The following is a 20,911-nucleotide window of genomic DNA, read 5'->3' on the forward strand; positions in this document are numbered from 1 at the left end:
GCTTGAGTTCTTCGCTCTGCAGGAGATGAAAGATGTAATTCTGCTTGTCAATGTGCAGCTTTTTGATTCTATTCACTCGTTCATCAAAGCCAGAACTATTTTAAAACTTAAAAGTCGCCTGAATGAAGCACCAGAAGCTCGTGAGGCCTCCGCTCTCGTTTCTCGGACGCTGACCCGGGCCCGAGGCGGAAAGAAACCGCTAATGAGCCTTAGCATCTCCCCGAGCCGGCCAGGGACCTCCTGTTAGCGTGGCGGCAAAGTTCCGTTATGACTTCCAGATGCTGAAGCTAAACAGCGAGATTGTTTTCTCCCCGTCTCTCTTTTTTGCAAACAGCGCACTGGCAGCGGTTAAAGGCGACTACACAGGCTGAAGTGTGCTGCACGAATGAATGAGCCTCATTGTTGGAAGCTCACGTATTGTTCAGTCGTACAGACTCCGGATCAGGTTTCTCTGCTTTTTAAATGTGCGACGTCTCCAAACAAGATGGAATGTACTGTCATGGAAAGAAGTCTCAAAGGATTCGGCGCAAATTGCTTCTCAGGGCCTGAAGCTTCCTAAACTAAACCAGAACATCTCCTAACCGTGTTAGTGGACGCTCGACTCTGCGCCGCTCTGCATCTGCCTGTTGCTGGTTGGACGGGATGAATGGAACCCCCCCCCCCCCCCCCGGTTCACAGGAGCATCTCAGTAAAGCCTGTGTGAATTGAGAAGCAGATGCATGGAGGGTACATGACGTTCCTGTTGGCCTGTTTGGAGCCTGGCTGCAGGAACACAGCAGCTGAGTGTGTGCAGTGGCCGACTGGCCGGCTTCCAGGAAGCTCCTCTCTGCAGCCGCTGGATGAGTCTGAACGGGGATCGAACAACGTCCAATGAACTCCCATCGCTCCCTCTCTCCTCCTCTGTGTTGTTTTGAGGCATCCACTGTTCCCACTGCCCCCTATGGGACCACTAAGGGCCCCCCTCACCAAGGCAACCCTGCCATAGAAACCAGTCCCTCAAAGGAATGACCCCAGTGTGTAGACGCTCTGTGCTGCTCTGGAATAACAGGATATTGACCAGTAGACCACATTCACACATTTTCTCTTCTAGATTCTCCATTTTCTTCAACATCAACTTCAGCTGGAGATGTAACATGAATCATCTGTTCCTGTGTCACGCTCCTGACCAGCTGGAGAAGAGAAGGTGGCGTGAGACTCGACCTCGGGTCAGCTCGTGAAACCACAGATCATAAATCCTGCTGGAAAAAAACTTCAGCTTCCTTCGGGGGCGTCACCACATGTTGAATAAGAGTCATAATAAAGCTTATAAACATATAGAGTTGAATTCCCTGACATTCCTTCAGTGTTTCATACGTCACATGTTCCGTCTCTGTGGAAAAACAAACCTGTGCTCCGTGTTTTCACGTCTGAGTCTGAACTGTTTCATTCAGTCTTTCAGTCGGTCATTAGAAAACATAACAAGGTGGAATATATCTGCCTCACTTCGACTATTTCCTTTTCAACGTTTAATAGGCTAATGGTCCATTCCTGGTGTGTGTGTGTGTGTGTGTGTGTGTGTATGTGTGTGTGTGTGTGTGTGTGTGTGTTGGACAGCAGTGGGGGAACTCCACAGCTCTTTGTAGACACCAGCATGTCAGACGTGAACTTCAAAGCTGCGTCCTGGTGTTGTCTCTGCTGCTGTCACGTCCACACACTCACAAACTTCTCTTTGTCTTCAATTTTGTATCCCCATGTAAGAACTGCTCATGTAAACAAAGAGGTGACGTGTCCTCAGAGCAGATCTGTAATCAGCTGTTTCTTCTTCTTTCTGGAGCCACCAGCTTCTCCCACTTCCTTTGTCTGCACGCCACGGGTCTCCAATTATTGATTTCTGTCCCTCCCCAGTCTTTCTGGTCCCCAGCTCACTGAACCCCCGTGGGGAAGCATGAGGAGAGGGTGCACCCCCCATGTGCATGCCCACATTCACATGCTAATCCCCCCCGCCATCTGCTTTCTACCTCAGGCAGAGGCTGCACGTGGAGCCTTCCTGCCCGTGGCCAATGTGGGTGAGGGAGGAAAATCCCTGAGCTCTTCACGGCCTGAGGGGCTGCCAGGGTTGTTACGAACCTCTGACACCCCGATGGAGGCGCCCTGCACCCCCACTTTCACCCCCTCTCCCTCCCTCACCCTCCACTCAGGGGTCACCCATAGAGAGAATCCAAAAGAAGCTACCTCCTCCATCCAGAGCCAATGAGCCGTGGCACAATAAACCTGGTTTCCTGAGCGACCTCTGGTCAAAGAGGCAGATCCTGGCAGATGAGTTAATCACCGGCCGTCACAGCAGATTCAAACCCAGCTGACCCTGAGTCCTGGGAGTTTGTCTCCCACCTGTTTGAGTGGGAAAAGCTCCTCAGCCTCTGCTGGTCTGTGTGGGATCCTGCAGCTCCTCCGTGACATAAGAGCAGCTGGAGGTTCCTCTGTATTTAGAATCCAAGCCTTTCTTGAATATGTATCTCTGCCAGGGAGGTTGTGTTTTCACCCCGTCTGTTAGTCTGTCAGCAGGATTACACAAAAACAACTCAACGGATTTCCACTAAAGCCGGTGGAAGGATAATTCTGGTCTGGATTCAGACAAAGATCCAGTTTCTGTGCAGCTTGATTAAATTTGACGGACTTGGAGGAGGAATGCTCATGTTTGATTTGAAAGATTTACTCTCAGAGGGTTTAAAGTGAAGTTCAGTCCAGTAAAACGTGTATTATTTCATTTAAGCCTCAATAATAAGAAAAGTAAATAACTCCAGAAGGAAAACAACATAGTGATCTTCACGTTGTTGCTCCACTCCAGCCTTTCTCTCTCCGTGTTCTCACCACTCCTGCAGCTCTGCACGTTTCAGACCAGGATACGTGGAATGCATTTCATCTGCAGGAGCTCCTATGTTCTCGATCACAGCCGGGCGGCGGCGGCGTCCAGTCGACACGTCTGAACCCACAGAGTCACCGAGCTGGAGATGGAAGACGCTTCAATCTGCGTCCACATCTGAGGAATGAAAACACAAAGCTCGGTGTGGCTGCATGCGGTCACTGTTTAGTGTGTGTGTGTGAATTTCTGCCTCAGTGTGTGTGTGTGTGAGATGATGTCAGTGCTGCAGGGCAAACGATGCACTGACACCAGAGACGCTTGGCGACCTGAGCACGGTTCAGTCACTCTGACTGCAGCGCTGGTGCAGGATCCACGGGGGGGGGGGGGGGTGTTGGTCCTCGGCTGCTGCAGGAGGGTTTACAAATGCTTCTGAATGTCATTGTAGGTTTGTACTTGAAGAATTAAGGAGGTCTGGGATCTTTAACTGGTTTTATTGGCATGAATAACTCATATATTCACACCCCAGGTTTGTGCTAATAATACATTTCAGTGTTCAGATGAAACAAACGCTCTCAACACCGTCCCACGTCGACTTCCCTCTGCCAGTCCTCGCTCCTCTGTTCATTTATCCTCGTTGCCCGAGGGCGTCGGATCCATATTTACTCATCTCAGTGTCATGGAAACAAAAGTATGGCCTCAGCAATTAAACAGCTGCCTCCTGAACCCCCCCCCCCCGTGGAAACCTGGAGCCCACACAGCGCCCCCAGCTGAGCAGCAGGAACTTCATTCTGTGACCTGGAGGTGACGTGTGGCTGCAGAGGATGATCCTGACGTGAGGGAACTGGACAGAGACGTGTCCCGTGTCCCCGAGCACGTTAACGAGGGACGTCCTCACCCTTCTGTCCCTTCTGTCCCTTGTGTCCCTCCAGGGCAGGAAGTCATTAACACGTCTTCATCATCCTCCTCTTTCTAATAACTGCAGCTCCTCTCTTGTTAATGGAAACGAGTGATTCCACGGCTACACACACTGACCTCTCTGTTCCGCTGAGGCCTTCAGGGTCTGCTCGTATATCACAGCCTCCCCCTGCGTGTGGTCCACAGCCCCCCCCCCCCCCCCCCCCACCACCACCACCACACTGTCGCTCTATCACTTACACTAACAGGCTTCTGAGAGCTGCTTCCTGCCCACTTCACTCTCTGTGCTCGCTGCTACGCTGCAGTTTGTGTTTGATTGAAGAGTCGACAACTTTATCAATCACTCAGCAGCTGTCGACCCCCCCCCCGATCCTTTTTGGCACTCTATGCATATTTGATTCATCACCTGCAGCGTTGGGATTCTGAGGTATAAACAAGCTTGAGCTGCTGAATATGAACGATTTGAGACTGTTTGTGAGCAGATCTCTGAGATGCATGAGTCATCTTCTACTGAATTTCAGCTTCATCATGCTGCAGTGTACAGGAAGGGGGGGGGGGGGGTCAGGGAGTCAGATTCATTTCTGACACATTCCCGCCTCTTCTTAAACAATTGTGAGATCTCATTTTCGATGTTATTGTTGGTTTAATGTCACGTGATGTGATAAAGCTGAAGCTGACAGGGAGGAGAGGTAGAACATTTTGATGACGACTCTGTTATGGAAACTTTACATGATTTATGATATATGGTCTAAAATAGACGTTAAAGCATAAAACCTTATGTTTCATTTGGTGCTTGAGGTTTTTTCCCCTCTCAGCGTGGCCAGAAAATCCTCTCTGTTCTCCGAGCCTCCTCCCGTGACTCATATTTTTTATGTTGTGGGGAGCAGGACGAGGAGGAGGAGGAGGAGGAGGAGGAGGAGGAGGAGGGCAGAGGGCCGACTTGCTTGTTTTGGAAGCTTCTCTGACAGGGTGGTTTCTGGTGCGCGGCCTGAATGACGGAGCGGCCCCATTAGACCTGACAGCTGTTGACTGCAGCTCTGGGATCTGTTTGTCTGTGTTTGTTTGTCGTTGACTGGTGTTTACGTTTGGCAGCGATGGACTTGGTGTTTGCACGAGGGGTCGATGACCCGCCCCCCCCCCCCCGTCCAGGATGGGGCTCTAAGATGGCGTGTTCTTCATGAAGCATCTTTCTTTTATCTATGCATTGGTTCACTGGGTTCCACGTTGCTTGTGTTGACGCCTGGACATCACACAGTTAGAGTCCTGTGCAGCTGCCTCCTCCCTCCGGCTGCCTGATGACTTCCAGAAACTTCCGCTCCTCACTCCGTCCCAGTGACACACGTGCGTCCTCTCTGCTCCCAGTCTGAAAGCCTCAGTGACTCCACAGGGCTGGAGCTCTGGTTCTCACACCTCGTCCTCCACATCTGGGCTGAAGAATCACTTCCTTCACTGACAGCCTCTTTAATGCTTCTTGTCAGCTGTAGCAGGGAAACAAGTGAAAACTCCTCTGGATGATATTTAACAGGAACAAAAACTATAAATGAAAAGGAACCACAATAAAAAAACAAATATATCGAGCTGGAATTAAGAAAATAAACATTATTATGTACAATTTGTACTGATGCCTTTGAAAGACTCTAGTAAAGATTGTGATCATGGTTAAAAGGAAAGGGAACAGTCTATGGACACACTACACACCCATCAAACCCACAAAGTCATACACACATCTGGAGTTTTCCTTCTTATTTCAGTCCGACAAAAAGTTGAATCCACCTCAAAGAAAACAAGTCGTAAATCGGCAGCAGGGAGTTTTCCTCTCCACCTCAGTCTTCGTCTGTGTTTTCATATTCACACATTAGAAATATGAAAAAGCAGCTGCTGCAGCCTGGTCCTCTGCTCCCCTGCTGGAGCTCCAGGTCTCTGCAGCGTCTGACCACCGGTGCCCAGACCACCGAGCTCCCCGTGTCGGTGCTAATTCAGAGCAGATGGCGCGTGAGAGGAAAAGGCTCAGGAGCGGAAACAGCCCTGCCGCAATTTACAAGCGTTTATCTTTCCTTGCTGTTCACCTGCGCTTTTGAAAAGTAGAATTTATCAAGTAGAAATTAAACGTTTGATGGTTCCAGCTTTTTAAATATGATCATTTGACACTTTCCCTGTTTTACATGAAGAGAATTTAATATGTTTGAGTGCAGGTCAGAGAAAACCAGTCTGAAATCATACGTTCCCACTGAATGATGAATGTAAATGATCTGGACCAGTTGAACCCAGTCCAACGTGCAGTATAGAGACGACTGTGTTCCCCGTGAGTGCAAAGCATGCTGGGATATATGTTTCCATGCAGTAATATGGGATCGCGCACAGTAGCCTGTGTTTGAGCTCAGCCCAGAGTGGAGGGACGACTTCAAAGGCCACGGCTACACCCTGTGGTTAGTGTGAAACCACACAACTACACAACTACACACGCGTCACTCCGTATTGTGAGACAGGCACAGGCCCTCAGACAGACACACATTTATCTAAATCCATAAAAACAGCAGACTGCGTTTTCACCCCTGAATTTTCCCATCAGTCTTAGCATCAGCTCCCCCCCCGCCCCTTTCTCCAGCTGTAAACACACACACACACACACACACCCACACACACACACAGTCTCTCCACTTCCTGTCTCTCTCTTTCTTCTCAAATCTCGTGTCTGTTTCAAACTGGCCTCTTGGACGCAAACTGAACATTTGAGGAATTTCCTGTGTTCTGCTTATATCAGAGGAATATCACACACACACACACACACACACACACATACACACACACACACACACACAAGCAGGCCATCTTTAGCCTCTGTGTGTGTGTGTGTTCCTCCTGCACACTGTACTCATGCATATGAATGAGAGTAATGAGACAGTTTGACGGAAGGATTACTTTCCTTCCATCTCAATAAAACCATCAATCCAGTGGTGGTCCAGCTGTTGCACGAGGGGGCGTGCACATTCCCTCGTGCACGTGCCACTGGTCACTGAGGCTGTGATGCTCGCTTTTGGCAAATGAGCAGAAAAAGGGAAGTTGTACTCTCACTAACCACTTTACACCAAAGTGTCTGGATTCAGGAGGAGGAGCTGATGATGCAGCTCAGCTCTTCTGCTGTGACTGAAGAGGAGTCACTCTCATTTATCATCAGCTGCCTGTTTTCACATCATTACTCTTTCAAATTCTATTAAGTACTTAGATTTTTAGGACATTTGTCGCAGCACTTTTTAAAGATGAATCAAAGTTTCAGTGCAAAACGACCACATGACGCACGATGCTTAACCAAGATATTACGTTGAGGAAGCTCAGTGACGGACAAACTAAAAACAAATCCATCTAACCCATATTTTAAAGCTCCCTGTTGAATATTGAAGTAAAAGTTGTTTTAACTGATGACCAGTTGAAGCTGTGACTCAGTTCTCCTCACAGGAGATGGTTCCCACTCACTGGTGTTATATAGAACAGACGTTCAGAGTGAAGAGTGGGAATGAAGGAGGAAACATTCTCCATATTCACCATCACTCAACCGTCAGACTCTTTATATTCAAGCTGCTGGTTTAACATACGAGAAACCAATAGAGGACTGGGATCCACTCGCTGCCTTTATGTGAAATGGAGTCTGCAGCGTGGAGATAACGTCCGGCTCAGCCTGAGGATTCACTGAGGAGAATGAGAATAACTCAATGAAGTCACATGGAGGAAGAAAAATGATGCTGAAATGAAGTTAGTCGACAAAGTCATGATAAATGGTTTGTGGATCCGTGTTGTTGTGACAGGATCTGCTGGTTGTGTGTGTCTGCAGGAGGAGTAAAGCTGAGGCTTTGCTGTGAGTCACGCTGTCTGTGTGCTGAGGGGATGGAGGGGATCAGCGTCTGGTCACATTCACCTTTGACCTCTGACACCAGCGTCCTGAGGGGAGAGGATTCACAGGCCGCGTTGTGGAGATGGTAGAAAAATAATATTTAATGAGAGTGAATTTAAATGTTCGAGCACGGCTGGAAAATAAATACAGAACAAAGAAGCTTCTCGTGAGTCAGAGGATTAAACTCGTATCAAAAGAAATGAGTTCCTCCCACAACCCTCACTGCTGAATCTAAATGAGTTGTGTATTGTTGTGTTTGCTACCTGAGCCTGAGAGAGATGAGTGGCTGCTCACCTTTAAACCCACGTTCAGATCACAGCGGATTTGGCTAATTAGATTTCCGTGTTCTCAAATCTAATTTGCTATTTTATTTAAAGCAAACGACGACAACAAGCAGACGCAGCCGCAGACGGGTTTCTGCCATGTTGAGGCGGTTGTTGTTGTTGTTGTTGAGGCTGGACGTGGTCGGGCCTGGTGCCGGGAGGAGATTGCTCTGGTGATCCTGGCCATGCCGAGGATCCAGTCCTCAGGCATTAACGAGTGATTACTGGGTCCATGTCTGGGTGAAAGTATTAACACTGGGCCGACTGTGGGGCTTATGGTGACATGTATGAAGTCGTCAGGGATGAAGAGCTCAAAACGTTGTGGTTCTGAGAGAAAGAGCATCCTTCACATTTCAGAGGCAGAGTGAGAGTCTGAGGCTCATGTCTCCTCTGACCTCTATCTTTAGCAGCGTCACTGTAAGACAGAGCTGGAGCCTCAGCAACAGTGACGCAGAACCGGGCCCCGCGTCCTCCAGCACCTGCCATGACTCGGCCGGCTCACTGAGACTCGTGCTGGAGCTGCATTTCTTTAAACAGACTGAGTCATGCTTTTCAGTTTGCATATTTTCTGGGTCAGAGACGTGATCCAGACGTCCTGAACCGACCGGCGCTGAAACTCTCCGTCCAAATCGGGATGAAGAGGTCCGGGCAGATTACTCCCCCGAGGCCGTCATGATCCATTCAGCTAATCCTGATCATAGTGAGTTGGCCGTGCACCAATCTCCCTGCAGGCCACCCCCCCCCCCCCCCCACCTCCAGCACCACAATGAGATTGACCTACCTTTTAATTTGGGATTAGACGCGAGGTTTTATTGGGACCCATGAGAGTTTCATCCTGCGATAAGCAGCATTTGATAGAATAAAGGGAATAAATCTGAGACATTAATCTACTTATTTTCATATTAGATTTGATTTTGGAGACGTTTTAAAGCTTGTGACAGAGTGACCAACTAAAGTTCATTAAAATGACCGAACCACACTGTTTCTTCCACTAAGTCACATTAAGACAAAGCCTCTGACTAATAATCATTAATTCATTGATCATAATTGACTCTGTGGAGGCCTGTTGGCACCTCCTGGACTTAGAAGGTGTCTCCTCTCCATATGTCCTGGTCAAACAGAATCATGGGTAATCTGGTGACAGTCGGGCTGTGGCAGATCGGCGTTAGCCCGGCCAGCATCTGCTTCTGGCAGCGGAGGGGAGATTCGATTTTGCCGTGTTTGCCGGCTCTGCAGCTCCGGTGGAGGCCTCGGCCTCTAATCGGTGCTGGCAAATGGCCTCCTTGAAGACAGCCGGCGATGACAGGACTGTCTACACCTCTCCGGTAGTCTCCCTCTCCCCCCCCTCCACCTCTACCTCACCTCTTATCTCCGGCAGCCACTCGGTGCTCCTCGGTTCTTCAACATTTAAAATGACCTCACGACCGCCGTGCTACATTTTCCCTCATGTCTCAGTTGCTTTCTTTAAACCCGATCCAGGCTGCCGCCGGGGACGGGCTGATTACAGCTCTTCACCGACGGCTTATTCTACCCCCCCGAAGCACGACGAGCTAATGATGGGACCGAGGAGGAGATGTGGGATGGAAGGAGCGCTGCTGCCTCCCTCTCCTCCTCCTGATTCTGTTCTCAAGTGGTTTCCGAGCCGTATGACTGGATCCTCGGTGATTCAGCCTCTCAACATCCTCTGTGGTCGCTGAGGTCTGGCGATCATGTCAGGGAGTGTCTCCTGACATCAGACTGGTCCCGTCGCTTTGATTTAGTGGTTTCATTTATTTACTTCCAGAAGGATGTGCTCAGATTCATAAAGTCTATGTTGGCAGAATGCTAACGTGCTAAATGCACTATAAGCTGGACTGGACTTCAAAGCAGTGGTGACCACAACCTGGAGCTGAAAGAGGATATCATGCTCCACAGAGTATTCCTTTTTATGTTTGGTAAATGATTAATAGATTTGATACTGAAGAAGCTGTCACACTTGAAGATAAACGTTTTATAACACGATCTCCCACCAGGAGAAACCCCCGACTCGTGTGTCCACCGACTTCCCCCGTCCTGGCACGGCCATCGGAAACCAGTTGTGTGGTTTGAGGTCATGTTCAACATCGGCTAAATCAGGATCTCCTCCATCTCGGCTCACAAGGAAATCTACAACCAACCAACGGCTGCCAACCTCACTAACGTGGTTTGCTGTTGAGGCTGAGACGTCGCCGGTCACCAGCTCCACGGATTCGCTTCGCTGCAGGAACGTCTCATCTGCACCAAGAGGAAGTGGACGTACAGTTGTGACCGTTCCATTAAACTCAGATCTGGCTCCGATCCGGGGGCTTCAGGTTCCAGAGTGGAAACTGGATCTGAAGGTCCTGCAGTGAGCGGAGGAACCACTCCAGGGATCTCTAACGCTCATTGGTCCTGACACCTCTCAGAGCTGAAGACTGGGACCTTTGTGAGTCTCGTGAATATAAATATACCTCATTTCATGTGGTTTGAGGTTCTAGTAACGAGCAGAGAATGAGGATTTGGTTTTTCTCTGCTTGTCTGGCCCTTGACAGTCCCCCCCCCCCCCGTCCCAGTGTGTCTCTCCCCTCCTCTCCCCCTCTCCTTCCCCCTCTCAGCCTTTGTCTCAGTGGCGCTGCTGCAGCGGGCCCTGCCTGCAAATGAGAACTGGGACAGAGCCATTATTCAGCCCGGTGCGAGCCCCTCCACCGGGCTTCTCCACACGGCTCATGCACGTGTGGACTCACGCTGCTGCTCTCGCACTCGTGTTTTTGTGCCTTTGAGCAAAAGAAACTGCATTTTTACATTTGAGACAAACAGAAACAGGAGAATCTGGACATTTCCTGGACGGAGACGGTCTTTCATCTGTGAACTCTATTCCCTCGGGGGGGATGAGCTCAGAGTTCCTTTCAAACATGAATTAATGTGACACACAAACATACACACACACATTTCTTGCACTGTTCCACCCCGCCCCCAACTCTACTCCCCCCCTCCGCCAGCCAGTGCAGCGCAGATACTGGCGCTGCACACTGAGTGTGTGTGTTTGTGTGTGTCTGTCTGTGTGTGGATGCAGTTTGCTCTCCGGTGATGAAAACCCTTCATCCCTCTCTGTCGGTGTGACGCTGCCCTTCTCTTGACTCTTCTCCTCCTGTCTTCTCTTTCTCTACAGAAGCTGCTGCCGTGCCCCCTCCCTCCGTCTCCACCAGCGCCACCTAGTGCCCTCTTTGCACACAACAAGCTGTAATTACCACCCCACCCCTCCAGGTAAGATTTAACTATCTTCTCATCTTTTCTTTGTTGACAGGAACCGATGCCTTTCTAATCTCCACCATGAAGTTCCCTTTGTTTGCACAGATTCTCATTAGTGAGGATATTTGCCGTTGACATATTCAAACCATGGTGTGAAACAGCCGATGTGGAGTTAAGCCCGGGGCCGCCTCTGTGTTTTGATAACCTTTACTCCCGTCCCTCGTCTAGACAGATTATTCAGCAGGACAGAGCGGCTCACCCTGGGTTCACTGTCGCTCTGTGTGAAGAGTGAAGTGTTTACCAGACGTATAAAACCCTGATCTTGTGTGATTTATGCTCCTTGGAAAAGAGCGGCGGCTGCGATTGTGTTTTAGAGGCCGAGGCTGCGATGGCATGTGGCCGATGGCGGTGAGCGACTCGCAGCCAGCGGATGGTTGCTGGTTTCACCGCGGTGGTGACACCAGGCCGAGCGAGACCACAGGACACATCACTCTGCCTGTCGGTGTCGGCAGAGCTGTCACAGGTTCACTGGAGGCTCTGGAGGAGTTTCAGGGCTGACAGGTGGTTTGTGCAGCGAGCAGGTGGTGATGGAGTGATGGAGAATCTGACTCCCCGTCTTTAAGTCTTCTGCAGAACCCTTTCCCTCCGCCTCTCTCTCTCTCTCTCTCTCTCTCTCTCTCTGTCTTGTGGTTGCCGGGCAGGTCTCAGGCGAACTGTCTGTTCCTGGGAACTGACTCAGGATGACACACCATGGCGTAGGGAGGGGGGGGGGGGGGACACACATGGCCTCTCCCTGTCCTTCTCTGCGAGGTCACAAACTGAGCCCTGTCCCCTCGGTCATCCTCCACCTCCTCATCCTCCTCTTTTCGCTGCGTCACCCTTCGTCTTCTCTCGCCCTCGACTGGAGGTCGGCCGGCGTGTGGCCCGGGGAACCAACTGTTGCCGTGCTCACAGGGCAGAACAAGTGGGAGGGGGAGGGGAGGGGGGATGGGGGGGGGCATTGTTTTGGAGTCAACAGCCACCGCTGGTTCCAACTGCTGTTTGTCAGGAAGGCGTTTGAAATGTTACGCATGTTGTGAGGAGGACATTGTTTCATGAGCTGAACAAACGTGCATGAAGTGTTGTTAATTTAACCCGAGGATTCATCTTTAACCTCTGCATTGCATCATGGGAAGTGAAGGATCTGGTGTTGTCAGATCTTCAGCAATATATTGGATTTAATCTCCATTTATTGATTTTATTATTTTTACTAAACAAAGACTGAAGACTCTGGAGAATGTTTCTAACTGAACCTTGATTTGTGAATATTTTGTCTAACCCTTGTTTTCAAGGTCAAACTTGTCATGTTGATAAGTTACATAAAGTTTCCAGCTGCCACATGAGAAATTGAACTCATCCACCTTCAACATCAGCCTGAACCAGAAGCAGAGATGTGTGTGGAACGTGCCGCAGGTGCCCTTCACAGCTCGACCTTGACAGATCGGCCCTGAAGTGTGTGTTGACATGTGATATGAGGCCGCGTGTCAGAGATGAGCTGAACCACGGAGGCAGCAGCAGCACATGTTCATACACCCTGTCTGAACATGTGGCCTGATGCATGTGTTGCTGCGAGTCCTCTACCTGAGGATATATACGTGTCTACAGAGCAGCTCTACCGCCTGTCGTAGAGCAGCTGCTGCCTCAGAGGCTCACAGACCTGCACCTGGTCCTGTCTGGTTTCATGACGCTGCAGGTCGAGGTTCAGGTTGTAGATTAGGTGGAGGACACAGAGGGAGTTTGGTTTACTTTGCATCTCTGGTATGAAGAGTATGTGTCGGCCCAAGGTCTCAGTCTCAGTGATGTCAGATCCTGCTTCCTACTCTTCACAGCCATGTCAGGATCATTTTTAGTCCGGGACCTTTATTTCCACTTTTCTCCCTGACAACAGATTCTTTATCTTTAGCTTTGATCGTCCTATTTCTGTTTTCTGTCTAAAAGAATCTTCCTCCGCTCTGCCTGTTTCCTGCAGCTGGTTTATTTCACCGTTCCACATATTAGATGATCAGATCAAACATTCTTTTTGACTGTATCTGCTCGTTTTCTTCTTTTAGATTAATGAACCTGCAGAGTTTGTCTTGTTTGCTTGTCAACACACAGAAACTGTTTATTGATGCAGCTGCAGGACGTTAGAGAAATAATCTTTAGTTTGATGTTGAAATCGCGTGTTCTAGTATTTTGGAAGCGTCCTTCACCTTAACTCCCGCTTCTCTTATCTAACGTGTCAAACAAGTGTGTGTTTGTGTTGTTCGGAGGCGTGTGCCGGCCTCAGGGTGTGCGTGTCTGTGTGTGTTTGTCTGTGGGGAGACGGAGGCTGTCTATGTGAATTATGGATGAGGGAACGGGGGCGATGGCCAAGTTGAAAAGGGAGAAAGAGAGACCTCAGAGGAGAGAGAGCGAGAGGCTCTGTAAGAAACTCTACAGGCCGAACCCCCGAGGATGAGCCACAACCTTCATCCAGCACATGATCCCCATAAATCATCACATTCACTCCAGCTAGTTTTCCCTTTCAAACAAATCAGTGTGGGGGTTTTCTATTTCACTCAAGTGTCCCAGTAAGACCCAGAGTGACACTTGAATGGTTTTAAATGCAGCTGCAGTTCCTTCAAGATCCTTGTTTAGTGATTTCAACCATTAAAAAAAAGGAGAAACGACCAGAATATGTATCGATGCATGACACCGATATGGATAAGGAGAGATTGTGGTGATGTAAAATAAACTTTAGTGCATTTGCGTTTATAGTTTGTAACCCATCACCACAGAACTCCAGGTCCCGACTGTCTGACTCGACAACAGGCTCCTTGTAAACACAATAACCAGGTTGATGGAACTTTGAATCGACTTTGTTCAGCTGGAATTGAATCCAGGCTTATTGAGCTGTTGTTGTTTTTACTGCCTCCTGCTCCGGGGCAGGTCGCTCTCCCTCGGTGCCAGACGAGTTTCAAGTGCCAGAAATCAATCCAGAGCCCATGAAGAGTTCCCACTAATGAGATGATTGATGCGATTCCTTTATCTGTTATTTTTGATGCATCCTGACGGCTGCAGGAATGAGTCTGAACCCGATAACTCTGAGAATATCTTTCTGTCATTTCGCCCTTTATCTCCTCTGGTGGCTCACTGGAGGCTTATCAGGCCTTTTAGCCACTGCAGAGATTAGGATTCATTTTCTGTTTGATGAAGTCGGTGGATTAGGTCAGATTCCGACCTCCTTCTCCTCCTTCATCTCTCTCTGACTCCTCCCTCCGTCTCCTCCTCTCTGTCCTCGACCCACTCGGCCTCTGTCCTCCCTGGAGGAACACGCAGGTCAAAGGAAAACAGAGTCCAGCCGGTTCCTTCTTTCCAGGGACTTGAGATGAGTCACTCGTTTGTAGAACCACGTTTCTTCTTCCGTTAGGTCGACCGACAACATGAGCTGCTGGGTGGACTGTCGGTGTCTGATGAGCTTCAGGAGAAATTATCTGTCAAAGCTCTAATGAATGAGTTTAAGATTAGGAAATTCAGAAAGTGCAGATATGCATGTTTTCATTAATCACTTCTCCTCCTCGTTTCATCTCATCTGCATGAATCTGTTCACTGGTTTTACTCCTAATCTCTGTACCAGTGAGTTTATAATGAGTTTCTATCAGTCGGATGAAAAACGAGGCGTCACGAGCGACGGATCATTTACTAACTTACTTATTTAATATGTGTGTCTTTAGGTGTAAAGTTTTTCCTCTTGATATTTTGGTGCAGAGCTGTAACTCCACATCTCTTTCTATCTCTCCATCTCCCTCTCCCTTCATCCCTCTCTCTACTTGGCGGAGCTTCTCCCCTGAAGAGACATTATTTCCTGTCTGACCTCAGTTTCCTGATTGTCTCCTTTCTTCTGTCTCCTCCATCACATCAACTCGTTTCCCTCTGAGGCTTATTTATGGCTTTTTGCCTCCTCCTCCTCTTTATGTGCAGACAGAAAACAAATTACATTATTTTTAATTTAATGCTTTGAAGTTGTTCTCCATGTGTTTTTAATTTAATTTGGTAAATTAAACAAATCTATTTAATCAGTCCTTCACATTAAAATCTAATGCCAACTGTTATTTTGCGCATTTTAGTTCAACTAGTCCCTGAAGTGAGAAGAGCTGAATATTATTTTTCACTTCTGTAGCTTTCACATAAGAAACTTCCTTTAAAGTGTGAATGACTGTAATTCAGGGTCTTGAGAAACTATCCTTGAAGAAACCTATAATATCTTTCCCACCTTAAAATCAATATCCTTCCTGTGTGTAAAATAAATATTAAACTGCGGTCGTAGTAAACTGAATCAATTCTTTACTGTAAGAGGAGAATTATCCCTCCTGTGTGATTTCCCTCTCCTCTTCACTCCAGGCCTCTTCTTCTTCTCTCTCCTCTAATAAATCAACCTCCTTCCTGTTTGGAGAATCTCTATCTCCTTCTCTCTATCTCTCTCTCTCTCCATCCAACTGCCTGTTATTGGCACTAGCCCCCCCCCCCCGTCGTCACTCCTTTCACACTGTTTTAACGTTAACAGGATGCTCTGGTGTCCCCCCCCCCTCACGGTCCCAAAGCAGAGTAAACGTGAGAATCCTCATGGCGGCTGTAAGCCCCTCGCTCGTCCCCTGGCTCGGCCCAGAATCCAGGAATTTAACAAATCTTAAAAACCGTCTCTCTGCAGTGGAGAGTTCGTCTGGTCGGCTCCAGAAGGACACGTTCACTTGTAATCACTTGTTTATGGAAAAGATTCTTGGATTATTATCGTCCCTTTAGTCCTTTGTTTGTTCTTTCTCTCTCTCTGTCTGCAACTTTCTCATCTTTCCATTTTGTTTAGGTTTCAGTCGAAGCCTCGGAACATGTTTGTTTTACGGTTTCTCTGAATTCCACTTAAACTAAACCTGGAAAACATGAATTGTTAATGAGATTTTCTGCTCTTGTGCCATATTTGAACTCTGCGGCTCCGCCAGTGTCCATGTTGGTATTTTTTCATTTCTTGTCTCTAAAATCTGAGTTGACTTCCTGCTGCAAGAAGAAGGAATGTTCTAAATATCTTGGTTTTATTTCACATTGATTTAAATTCGACACAATAAGTTAAAAGACGCAAATAAGAGAATCTGAGGAATATTTAACATGTGAGGAAAATAACGCAGCAAATTTCAATATGAAAGACTCATTAAAATGCGGGGGGGAGACAACAAAGGGATGTGTACTGACGGTGCACGTGCACACGCCTGAGCGCACACACTCTGGACAGAAGAGATTATTTTGGGCTTTGTTGTCGCGTACAGCCGATCAGCGGCAGCTTAGAAGAGCCACACGGAGGTTTGGATTAATTCAGCTGGCAGAGTCTCGGTGACCAGATCACTGGGTTTCCTGCAGAATTGGGAAACTTTAGAAGTCTGGTCTCTTTTGTCCGCTGGTTGAATTAAAGGTATTTTGCATTTTAATGACATAAATAATACATATTTGAAATTAAAAGATTTAAAAATCACCAAACTGACTCCAGATCCTCAGAGAAACGTTGTGACGCTCTCTGCCACCTCTGGATCGAGCCGTGGGCAGTCGGATGGTTGTGATTGGCTGTAGTCTCATGAACCTGGCGACCCCAGTCAGAGCTGAGCGGTCGCCTCGGGCTGAACACGAAGCTGGGATGATTCTGGACTCGGAGGTCAGAGCGTGAAGATGGCACCGAGTCAAAGGGCTGAGGATGGTCTTGTGATGATGAGACTTAAACTCCAGCTGATTGGTTTCCTGACATGTCCTCTTCCTCTCTCGTCCCCTGCAGGCAGATCTGAGCAGACACCCGTCTCTCGTCCGTCTCATCAGTGAAGACACAGCTTCCAGTCAGGTGAGCTCCACGCTGCACAGAGACAATGTTCACCTGCTGATGTGTCACAGGTTTTGAGATGCACACACATGTTGTCAGGACTTTGATTATAATGGAGCGTCCCCACGTTGCCACAAGCAGCTTCATCAGATTAGCTTGTGTTAGAAAGTGAGAAACACTGGAGCAGCTGTGCAGAAACCAGCAGCTCCAGCAATCTGACATTAAAACGTCAGGACGAGCCTGGGGAGACGAGCCAGAGGCAGCTGGTGGAACTGGTGCAGAGTTGATTTCCTTTCTAATTCCCTCACAGAAGACAGTAGGGTTATGGGTCCTGAGCAGGAAACAGTGGCTGCGTCCCAAGTTCCAAACCTTCTGCTTGTGTCACCAGCTCGCATCCCTCACTTCTCAGGATAGAGAACCTCTGTATCAAACCACATCTTGTCTTTACGCCTCTTTAGCTTTTTAACGCTCAGCGACTCCTCTCACAGCCAAATAACTTAAAGTAAAACACAGAAGTCTGGTCGGCTGCCAGACGCTGAGCTCCTCGTCCACTCCCGGGACTTCTCACTCTCTCTTTTCCCATGACTCATCAGGGGGGGGGGGGGGGACATGGGGACAAAAAATAACAGATAAAGGAATCACATCAATCATCTCATTAGTGGGAACTCTTCATGGGCTCTGGATTGATTTCTGTCAGATGTAAGTGGCCGCACTGAGCCAGATGATTAGCCTGGCTGTTTATGAATGTATAATAGAGGGACGGGGTCAGGGAGGGGGGGGGTTAAGGGCCGATTGTTTGCGTTGATGTCATCGAGATATTTTCGGACCCCTCCCCCTGACACAAAAAAAAAAGAAGTAGTGATTAAGTTTAAACCCCAGTCTGGTGTTTTTTAAAGTTTGAGTTACTGGACAGGAAATGAAAAGACGCAGCTAGAAGCTAAAGTTTGATTGTGAGAGTAAAGAAGCCTCGTGTTTGTGTGTGTGTGCGTCTATATTTAGCTCATTTAAACAAGAGAGTTGTGGGTTGTGGATGCGTTCGGGGGCGTTAGGGAGAAGGTGTGTTTATTTATGTGTGGTGGAGGTTGTGGGTTTGTGTTTGTAGATGTGTGTAGGTGTGTATGGGCGTGAACAGGGAGACGCCTCAGCTGTGACACACAGGAGCGACAAACAGAGATTTAAGTTCTCAAAAAGAAAAGCTGAACCTATACAGAACAGACTCAGATCACTGTTTATATTCAAGAAGCTGGAACCACTGAAATATTACTTTAACGATTATTGATTATTCTGTCAATTTAATCGTTCGGCAAATTGCTTTTGAATGATCAATATTTCAGTTTTCTACATTTCTTTAAAATGAAAGGAAAGTACAAATGAGTCAGGTTGAAACACAGCGTTGAACAAACCTTGATTCTGATTTTTATTATTGTGTTTAAATCAAAGTGTCCAAACGTCCATAGAGATAAGATGGTGATATGTGGAGGAACCTCAACCACCAGCCATCATTAGTATTGATGATTTAAAAGGCTCGGCGTCTATTTGTGTCAGTAAGGATGGACCCCCCCCCCCCCACACACACACACACACACTCACCCCCTCACGCCTGCAGGGTCTGCTGACCTATTTCCAGATCCATAACGTGGTCGAAGTGCAGTTCTGTTCCGCCGCCGCCGCCATCCTCCTCCTGACCGCCACCCGCCTGGCCCCTCCCCTCCCTCCTCTGGGTCTCATGTCGCCATGGGAACGATGACATCACCGCGGGGCGGGGCTTGTGCGTGCCAGGAAGCGTCGACTTGAGGCTGAAGGTGCAGAGCAGGCGATGACACAGCAGGAAGCTGCAGCCGGCTCAACTCTTTAATCCACTTAAAGGGGAAACTGGAAGAACAACAGATAATTAGCAATGATAAGAATCAATGAATATTGTAGTTTACAGTTTTTAACGCTCGTTTTCTATATTGAATCATACTTTATTTTATATTCTCGTGAAAAACTAGAGAATACTACTACAAATACACCAAGACGGTTCTTATTAATATGAATAATTGTTGTTTATTCTTTGAAATATTTATAAATGAGCCTTCAGCCTCCGTGGTGGAGTCCTGCTATTTTTTCGGTAAGAAGATTCATCGATGGATCTGAAGACTGTGAGACTGAAGCTTTTTATATCTTCAATTATTCCCCCTGAAATCTGAAAATATTATAAATGTCTCACAATGTCTGAGAACATTTCCAGTTTCCTGGAAATCTGTGTTTTTATGCGTCGTCCTGCTGACAAACAAACAAACGGGAGAAAACATGAGCTGAATGACTGAGGTAATAACTGACAGATAAATGAATAATTGCTTATTACTTCTTCAGTTGAAGCTTTGATGATAACTGAATTTGCAGATTTATGAAATCGTTCCTCTGATTTGTTGTCGTGTCGTCAACATCTCCTCACATGATTCCCATCAGATCAACAAACTTCGTTTACGACTTTGATTCATAATCATTTCTTTATCTGAGGCAAAAGGTTTCTAGTGATAATGAAAAGCTTTATCAGAAATGATTAGCCCATAATCTCAGTGCACCTCTACAGCCTCTATTACGGTATTTAATTTGAAGGGCGTGGAATCCTCCCTGAATCTCCTGTAAGCAGGAGTGTGTTTTTCTTTCTGTGTGTGTGTGTGTGTGTTAACCACACACACTGTTCATTCACACTTCACTGGTTATGTGTCAGTCCCGCACACGTTTCTGCTGAGTCAACAAAACTTAATCCGCTCGTCTGCTGAGGAAGAGGAGGAGGAGGAGGAGGAGGAAGAAGCTGGAGTACGGGTTAATTACAGGTCACGACAACCTTGCTGTCGTCCTCCTCCTCAGTTTGACACTTACCCATCATCCCTTGCAACAAACCATGCAGTGTTCATACATATACTCCCATGAACGTGCCACTAACCCCCCCCCCCCCCAGCCAAGTCCAGCAGGTTGTTTTTTGGTCCAATCAAATGTTGAATTTACTACAGTTGGTGTTCAAATGTTCACATGTCTGTAAACATGTAAATAATTTGTCTGACCTATTGATTATTTATGGAAAGCAAAGCTGTGACCTCCTTATTGTATCTTAGTGAACAAACTACACACGGCAGCAGGACAAGAGGACGAGGAGACAAGAGGACGAGGAGACAAGAGGACGAGGAGACAAGAGGACGAAGAGACAAGAGGACGAGGAGACAAAAGCTTCTTATCTCCAGTGAATAAAAGAGAAACTGAAAATAATAATCAGGGTTAAAAGTTTAAATAATGTACAACTATAGAAAATGAAAGTTTAAAGTATAAAAGACATCAAGGAGATAGAATAGAGATTCTACATGATGAGAACTGATCCACACACACAATGAGGATTAAGGGCAGGTTGGCCCACTGAGGGGCTGCCAGAGATTCCATCCTCCCTCCTAAATGGATGCTGACATTCCGATGAGAGCAGCGCTCCACGGAGGCGTGATGGCTGACCCAGATCAGGGTGGGGCTGGTGGAAAGAAGGGGGGGGGGGGGGGGGAGCTGCAAACAGGGAGGGGAAGTAAGGTCGGATTAAGGCTGGGGTGCGGTGGCGCCGGTTTGAGGAGGAAGAGGAGGGATGCCCGGGCTGGAAGGTAAAGTGAAGTGTGGCGAGCGTGAGACACACTAACGAGGGGTGTGGGGGGGACATGGTGGGGGGACCCCCAGGCCTCCTCCTCACCTTCTCTCCCTCTCTGTCAGGGACGAGGCCTCAAGGTTGAGTCCAGAGACGTGACGAGATGTGACAGGTCTTCTTTGACTGGTGCTGCTGTTGATTTAACCTCGTCCACTTCAGGGCTGTGCTCACAGGCCGAGCG

At 48.0% G+C, this 20,911-nt stretch overlaps 1 protein-coding gene across 1 annotated transcript in view; it reads left to right on the top strand.

Annotated features, from left to right (window-relative positions):
• LOC128431321 (microtubule-associated protein 2) overlaps positions 1-20,911 on the top strand; it is a 37,593-nt gene that overhangs the window by 3,461 nt on the left and 13,221 nt on the right. The window contains exons 2-3 of the mRNA XM_053417601.1: positions 11,130-11,224; positions 17,022-17,084. The gene's annotated coding sequence lies outside the window, so the exon portion shown is untranslated. The remainder of the gene's footprint in view (positions 1-11,129; positions 11,225-17,021; positions 17,085-20,911) is intronic.

Source organism: Pleuronectes platessa, chromosome 24 (assembly GCF_947347685.1).
Source record: "Pleuronectes platessa chromosome 24, fPlePla1.1, whole genome shotgun sequence".
Classification (NCBI taxonomy): domain Eukaryota; kingdom Metazoa; phylum Chordata; class Actinopteri; order Pleuronectiformes; family Pleuronectidae; genus Pleuronectes; species Pleuronectes platessa.